Below are 8,961 nucleotides of genomic sequence, written 5' to 3' on the forward strand. Positions count from 1 at the left end.
CCCAACGGGGTTGCTGTTAAAAACGTCCACACTTTTTCCATTCTCCAGTCTAATTAAATCTTAATCCTTGGTGGTGGGACTCAGGAAAATGCTTTAAAGTTCATCAGTCACTTCTAACATATAGTCTCACCCATGCAACCTGCATCAATAGATTTGACTGAAGCCAAAGTTTTATGGAAAATAGACGTAGAGTGAAAGTGGTTGAGATAAATTGGATATATATTTAAAAAGAGAGTCGTGAACTTCTGCAGGGTGCCTGGGTCATGGTTGACAAAAGCAAAAGATTCCATACGTGTAATAGGCAGTGATTTGGGCATACACGGGATCCCAGAATACTACCTTAATCCCATCAAATATGTGTCAAATATACAATTTTCAGATATGAAAAACCAAAGGAATGAAGAACATGAGCTACAAAAACCGTGTGACCAAGCAGGCATGTTTGCCAATTCCAGATGTTTGATTTTACTGTCTTTTCTAACCTCCAGACCAAAGAAAAAATGGTCGAAGTTTAAGATGGGGCTATTCTGTTGAGGAGCTTCTGCATGGCCCCCTTGAAGTCCCTGTTCCTCAGGCTGTAGATGAAGGGGTTCAGCATGGGTTTGACCATAGTGTACACCACTGAGGCCCCTGCACCCTTCCTGGAGCATGTGAGACCCTTGAGATAAAGTACACCCCAAGGCCTGTGCCATAAAACAAGCAAATCACTGACAGGTGAGAGCCACAGGCGGAGAAGACTTTATACTTCCCACTTGTTGATGGGACTTTCAGAATGGAGGAAACAATTTTGTAGTAAGAGTAAAGGATCCCTGAGATTGGAACACCCCCAAAGATGTCACCAATAAGATAGATGAATATATTATTGGTGGAGATATCATCACAGCTCTGCATGAGGAGTTGTGGAGGGTCACAGAAGAATTGAGGAATTTCCACTTTTGTGCAGAAAGTAAGTTGTGACACCATCAGGCAGTGCAGCTGGGAGTCCAAAAGGCTGATTGAAAGGTACAGCAGGACCAGCAGGCTACAGAGGTGGGGTTCATGATGATCACATGGTGCAGGGGGTGACAGATAGCCACAAACCGGTCATAGGACATGACAGTCAGGACTACACTGTCCAAACGTCCAATAATATTTTAAAAAGACAACTGAATCAGGCAGCCCACCGAAGAGATGATTCTTCTGTGAGTTTGAATGTCAAAAATCATCTCTGGGACTGTGGTAGAAGTAAAACCGAGGTCTGCCATGGACAGAATGGAGAGACAGAAGTAGATGGGGGTGTGGAGGTGGGGGTCAGAGATGACGGCCAGGGTGAGGAGCAGGTTCCCCAGGACGGTGACCAGGTACATGGACAGGAACAGCCCGAAGAGGAGGGGCTGCAGCTCTGGATCCTCTGTCAATCCCAGGAGGAGGAATTCCACGACACTTTTAGATTTTGTGGTTCCGCATAGCAGAGACACCTTATGAAATAAAGATGGAAGCTGATATTAATGGAACTAGTTTCCAGGTACCCAACAGTCTGTCTATATTTTGAATTCAAATGATTCACAAATTAAATATGCACATGTATGGACCACACCCCGTTAACAAAATATCTCATTTGTAGCAAACACATACTTTTTAGAACTCCTTTCTCAGTGGTATTTGTTCAAATCTCCTGTTTCTATGTGTGTCCACTTTGGAAAGATTGGGCCAAAGAAATTAGAGGCAGAAGGATATTTAGAGATTAAAAATGTCCATCAGTGGAGCAGGATCTTTAAATATCCGTGCAACTATTGTTACCCATTACTCTGTCAGAGCAAAGACCCGGGTCCTCCGAGTTAAAAGGAGAAACACACACGATGCCCTGGTTGCACAGTGCAGGGGCTCATACAAACCTGATTTAAACACAGGGTATAGAATCCCCATAGAACAACCATTATCTTGGAGAAAGTCACTAGTCCTAAACATACTGATTGGAGGCTTCCTGGAGTAGGATATTTCTAAATATGAGCAGGATTAAGAAGCCATCCCTTGAAATAAACCCAGTTATTAAAAGACAAATAATAACAAGAGAAAAAGAAAAGCACAGGGCTTTCCTAAGCCCCCAGTGTGTGCAAGCTGTATGGACTGCATTGCGTTCCTGTGAAGGAGAAGGGTAACCCATATATATACATTTTTTTTTCAGGGACTACTCAGTGCCGGCCACTCTGTACATGCTGGGGAATAAGAAATGAATGAAACCCAGTAGTTTCCCTGTGGGGTTTCTGCTTGGAGTACACCTGAAAGGAGGAAGGAAAGGGTTGAATAAGTTGGTTGGTTTGTAGTTTCAACATTTCATTGAAGCCACTATAACAAGAATATGATGATTTCAGCAAGACACAAAATTTATGCTAACAGCACAACTCAGTTTGGACTAGCCACATTTCAAGGCCTCAATAGCCACTGCAAACTAAATTGTGTGAAGACATTAACATGCCTTATGTGCTGTGACTAAAGCCTGGCCACTCAGATCCAAACCTGACTTCTCCCATTTTTACTCTGGATCATGGTACTGATTAAAAAATGTTGTTATGCTCATTTTGTCAGCTCTACAGCAATGTGTGCACCTGCATCTTAGAAATGATAAGTCGGATGGAAATTGAAGCTCCATGGCACAAAGCTCGGAGCCTGGCAAAAGAAACCCTAACTAATGTTTGGTGATAGTGGGGTACTCTATCATGATCCTAATCGTGCTCATTTGAAGGTGCTCAGAACTGGTATGCACAGGTCCATTTCCTGCTCTGTCCTGGGCGATGCTCATGGGAGAGAAACGTGGTAATGCAGGAGAGCGGGATTCTGAATGAGGTTCTGAAATCCCCAACAAGAAAGACAAGTGCAGGAACCTCATCAGCTTCTAAGCTGAAATATTGCACATGGGAGCGCTCCCATCTGGCCACCTCAACCTGTCTCTGCTTGTCTTCTTGATCAGGAAACAGCTCCCGAAGCCCCTGCCACACCCACCACCTGCCCGGGCACTCCCTGGTCTGTGCTGTACCTCAGCTGTGTCATGACTTAAGAACTCGTATCCAGTGCCTTCTCCTGCGTGGTCAGTGATGGGGCTGAGGCTCTGTCCTCAGGACTGACAGGAAGACAGACTCAGGCATGAATCCCGGTGTGCAGATGATGAGACATGGATGACGCGTGACCGAGACTGGCACCCAGATAAGTCTGGAGGCGCTGGCAAATTGTTTTCTGCTCCTTGGCCCTGGGAGCTCAGTGCACAGAGCTCATCATTAAGTGAAACTGGTCCCTGTTCTCCCAAACGCAGAGGACATCCTGATCTTAACAGAAGGAAAGGATAAAGTGAATGTGTTTAAAAGGTTCTGGGCCCTACCTCTTCTCAGGAGAAGACTCGTGTACATTTCCCTTCTGATTCCCAGTTTTAAGGATCTTCACATAATGCATACCTTTTTTCAGTTTAATTGATGACTTCCTGAGCTTGATATTTGCAAGTCCATTGTATTAATCGTGTGAACTAGGGGGGAATTAGGTCCTCCATAACAAAATCAAAAACTTTCTGTCTCCTGACTTAAGATCTGTCTCTAAGAGAAACTATTTCTCTTTCTTAGGGTTTTTGTCCTTTTATTTAAAGGACCGCCCAAGTTCTAATTTTTCCCTTTCACTGATGTATGCTGGCTTATTAGAAAACTACTTATTTTTACACATTGACTCATAACTCCCCACTCCTCTTGAATAGCCCAGAGTGTTGAACAGGACTACCGTTAGGAGGGCCGCTAGGGTGGAGACGCCTCCAGGTCTGCCTGGGCGAGGACCAGTTTCCGGGCCCACCTTGTCGGTGCTGGGAGGACACAGGTGCTGTTCACCGCTGTCCCGGGATCTTCCTCAGTGTCGGACCAATGGGTCTGTCATAGGGAAGCAACCACACGTCAGCTGGTTTCTCTCAGAGCACGCAAAGTGGTGTCAGAAAGAAGGGCCTGGAAGACGAAAGCCAGTCTGTTTTGTGCCCTAATCTGGGAAATGACATCCCATCAGTTCTGCCATGTGTGCTGGTTGGGAGCCAGTCAGCAGGCCCAGGACACACCTGAGGGGATGGGTCTCCACAAAGGTGCGAATTCAAGGGGTGGAGGCACAGGAATCACAGTGGAATCCTCCTCACCCACCCTCAGAGCACTGGGCTCTAGGCATCAGAAGATTCTGGGGCTGTCTCCATGCTTCCCATGGTAACACAAACCCATCACACCCCAGTGCTCTCAGCGAAATTTCCTGCAGTGTAACTGGCAGCTGGGTAGAAATCGCCTCTGACTTGGTATTTCTGCAGATTCCACGTTCTTTGTGGACACACAGCCAGAAGACGCCAGTGTGGTTTCCCTTCTGCCAACAGCGCCCCTCCACTGACATAGCATCTAATTGCAGCTGTTCTGGCTCAAATTCAGCAAATATCCTTAATAGCTTCCAATTTCTGTCAATTCAGAAGAGTTCATTTGCTCCAGAATATATTTTCCTTAAATTACTTTGGGTGGACAGACCCTAAATTTTAAATGAATGTTCTTCTGCCCGTTTGGAATTTCTCGAGTTGAAAAAGTGGGTTTTGTGTTAGTGATGGACCTTTGCAAGCTGCCGCGTCCCACCCCTGCAGCCCTCCTGCCCCACAGGACTCTGGGTGAGGAATCTGGGGATTCATCTGTCATTAACTGATACAAAGAAAATTTGACAAAACCTTGGTGGTGAAGTAGGAGTCCCCAGCCTTATCCCACCAACAAACATCAGCAATTAGACAGCTATCCAAGAGCACAACAGCTCTGGGGCAGCTCGGGAGTCACTCAGGAAATTCCAGCAACACATCAGGACAAAACACCTGGGAATAACCAGAATTGTGACACAAAAGGGAAGCAAGAACAGCTTCATTTGTCTGCATCATCCCTGGTTAAAAAGGCAGAATTACTTTCCCTCATACCAGGGTTCTTTGTGTATCATTTAGGTTTGCTTAAATGGATGCGCAAATATAGAAATCTTGTAACACAGTCATTTTTACTGGGTGTCTTCTCACTGACAGCTATGGCCTCATCACTGGTCAGGAGCATTCCTTTCATTCATATCAGAGTTCCTTATCAATGTAGTTGGTAGGAGACATAATCTAGAGGGAAAAGTCACGGTAAACCAAATTAATGTTTGAATGGGTTTTCAGAGAACGAAGACCACTACCAAAAAGCCATGTGTGACACCTCTGAGGATAGGAGGATACATATTTTGAATAACAAATATGTTGCCCAAAGACAGATTTGTCATGACCAAAGACAGGGAACCATGGCAACCAAGTAAATACCAAACAGGTTGTTACTAGTGAAAGAAAGGAGTCCCCCTTTGCCCACAACATGGACCTTTGCTGTGCAGGATAAGGGACAGGAAGACAAAGTACAACTTCTTCATGATGAAATTTGTGACTTAATATCCTCGACACATCCTTAATTATCAGAACCACATGTAAACTGGGAATATGACATCAGTACTTGAGTCGCAGTTGTGCAGTCTTTACAGAGACATATATTTAAAACCACCTTCATTTTATGAGCTTATTTTGCAATATTCCAATTGCACTCAACTCATATCTTTCTCCTCGTGTTATGATTTACCATTCAGGAGTCAGGCCATAAGAAAAGAAACAAAAGCCAATTATTTTAATAGCAGTAACCGAGTTTAAGGAGCTGGTCAAATGGCTACCAAAGGACAAAGACAAAAATGGAGCAACGTGGTCACAGATGGAAGCCGAGAAATACCAAGGGCTTAGGGGTGTACAGCGAGTAGTGGACTTAACTTTAGAGTGTAGTGAAATTATTTACCACTATTGGAAGTATGCAACAAGAAAGCCAGATGGAAAATAGAGCAGTGATTTCAAGAGACTCATCCTAGCATCACAAGATAAGTACAGAAGGGTGAGTTTGGAGGAGAAAGACAATAATTTAATAACCAACATAAACGAAAAACCACAGTGCTGACGGACAATGTATTTGAGGATAATATTGTAAGAAAATGACATTACCTGGAGCTACAATAAGCTCCTTCATAATTTAACCCTTTAAGGTTGATCTCTTCAGTAACTCACAATTTAATGATCTTAGGTGCTTTTAAAACTATCCTCATTCCTAGGCCCACACTAGTCCAAATGAATCAAAAGGAGCTCAAAAATTCTCAATCACAATATAAGATGGTCACAGGGATAGTAGTGCAGCGTGGAGAATATAGTCAGTGATTCTGCAACATCTCCCAATGTTGGCAGATAATAACTGCACTAGTGGACATGAGGATATAATTATATGGGTAACTGTTGAACTACTGTGTTGTGTAGTTGAAACCAATATAAGATGGTGTATCAATAATACTTAAACAAAAAAAAATTTATAAAATAATCTCTGGGAATGAGACCCATCCATCAGGATTTACAAGACTCCCCAGGGGATGCCAATAAAATCCATGATTGAGGACCAGGTAACTGCATCCTCAAACAGTACATAAATGAATACATTTGACAGACGAAAAATTTGTATGGAAAATACATGAGCAACTGTGGGAAAGGATGTAAATTTCAATCATATGAAAAGAGGTTATTTTACCTGGATAGCAGGTTTTTGAGAAGAGTCTCTCGTGCATTCCTTCTGATGACCAGGGATCCCAAAATATTACCCAATACAATTAAAGACAAATTAAAAGAACTAACGCTCATCTGTGAAACCTGGACTGGAGTGAAAGCCATGACAATGGAAAATGCACGACCAAGGAAGAGAATTCACTGGTATATACTGTTGGCTTTGCTGATTTTTTCAACTTACACACCAAAAAGGACTATACCTACCGAGATGAGCCTGTTTTGCTGAGGAACCTCCACATGGAGCTCTGGGTGTCCCTGTTCCTCATGCCCAGATGAAGAGTTTCACCATGGAGAAGACCACTGGGTGTATCCATAAGGCAATCACACCCTTCCTGGGAAAGTGTGACAACACTGATCCAAGACACCCCAACAGCTGTTCCACAAAGTAAACAAACAATTGACAGTGGAGAGCCACAGGGGGAGAAGGCTTTGTACTTCCCACCTGCTGAGGGGATGCTCTGAATGGAGCGGGAAAATTTACAGTAAGAGAACAGGTTCCATGAATTAGGGAGACACCCAGAGACTTCACCAAAGAAATATATGACTATGTTATTGGTGCAGGTATCTGAACAGGTGAGGTTGAGGAATCGAGAAGGGGCACAGAAGAAATGAGGTATTTCTACATCCTTGAAGCATGTGGGTTTTCACATCCTCAAAGTATGCAGCTGGGAGAACAGAGGCTGATGAAAAAAACACTTCAGCTAAGCCACAGAGGCTTGTGTTCATATGAGCAGGTAGTGCACGGGGTGGCAGATGGCCCTTCACAGATGATAGGCCATCACGATCAGGAGCATACCATCCATACATCCAAGAATGAAAATATAGACATCTAAGTCAGGCAGCCCACCTAGGAGATGACTATGCTGTGAGTTTTGATGTCCACTATCATCTTGGGTATCATGGTGGAGGTGAAACTGATGTCAGCCAAGTATAAGTTGGAAAAGAAGAAATGCATGGGTGTGTGCAGGTGGGGGTCAGAGTTGACAGCCAGGAAATAAGCATGTTCCCAAGCTTGGTGACCAGGTACATGGACAGGAACAGCCCTAAGAGGATGGGCTGCAGTTCCAGGTCATCCAAGAGATGTAGAAGGAGGAATTCTGAGATATGTGTTAAGTTTTGTGGTCTGGTGTAGCTTTGATGCTTTTGAAATACAGTGGGGTGTGTTCAATAAAAGGAAAAAATATAGTAAAAATGCACCTATTACTGTGTCTATATGTTGGGTTCAAGCAATTGCCAACCAGTATACAAGCCTGGAGCCATACACCCCAGTGACTTGCAATATTTATCAGTTTGATGAATTCTACCTGCCTAGAACTCTTCCCTTGTTGGCTCCTGTTATTTACCTTTCTACACACATGAAATTTAGAGAATACTCAACCGAAGAGGATCAGAGGAACTAAAACACTGAGATAACATATCCATGATCACAGTAAAAACACATCCTACCTCTTTAAGAAAAAATATACAGTAAGAATTATTCTACACCCATTAAGAAAAAAAATTATTCAAATTTAAAGAACTTAAGAATTGGTTATATATAACTTATTTTATTCAAATACAATGCTAGATATTCCCTGCATTTAGAATATTTATAAGCATTTCTATTTTCTTATATTTAATGGTCAGGCATGAAGTCAGGAGTTAGGGGTCATTGGGAGCATCTTGGATACGGCACACCACACAGACCCCATCATCTAGAGAGACTCAGGTCGTGTCTCAAATTCACTGCACAACAAAATTTCCTTGGAGACAACCTGCCAAATGGGTAGAATTTCCTCTGCATTGGGTACTTCTGCAGACCCTACTATACAGCTTCTGGTCATGCTGGCTCAAGTTGACTCCCTGTTTTCTGTGACAGCAGGAGGGCCCTCCATCATCAGGCCAATCTGCAGTGATTGCATGGCCACGTTGAACAAATGTCCCCAGAGGTTCTGATTTCTGCTAACCAGAGAGGAATCAACACACTCGAGAATGCGTTGTCTTTAGGTTTCTTCGTGTTTTCAGCTAATGAGAATGTTAATAAAATGTAGTTTTTGGTTTAACGGTTTTTTCCCCTAGTGTATGAAAGTGGGATGTTATGTGGATAGCGGGCACTTGTAACTTTCTAAATCCATTCCGTGCAGCCTTCCTGACCCAGACACCTCTCTGCTGAGGAACGTGGAGATTCATTTGTCATTAAATGATGGGATGAAAATGTTAATGTGTACCCATTATATACATTATGTACAATAGCCAGATTATATACAATCGTCAGATTGGACATGTAGGGAAGGATGCTATTTTTCCTGTGTGCGGATAAATGACGAGAGGGTATCTTTATGGGTTAGCACATGGCAGGT

The 8,961-nt window shown here is 43.3% G+C and overlaps 1 pseudogene; it reads right to left on the reverse strand.

Annotated features, from left to right (window-relative positions):
• Positions 1–511: 511 nt before the first annotated feature.
• On the reverse strand, positions 512–2,526 carry LOC118921050 (olfactory receptor 18-like; annotated as a pseudogene).
• Positions 2,527–8,961: the final 6,435 nt, after the last annotated feature.

This window comes from Manis pentadactyla, chromosome 12, assembly GCF_030020395.1.
Source record: "Manis pentadactyla isolate mManPen7 chromosome 12, mManPen7.hap1, whole genome shotgun sequence".
Classification (NCBI taxonomy): domain Eukaryota; kingdom Metazoa; phylum Chordata; class Mammalia; order Pholidota; family Manidae; genus Manis; species Manis pentadactyla.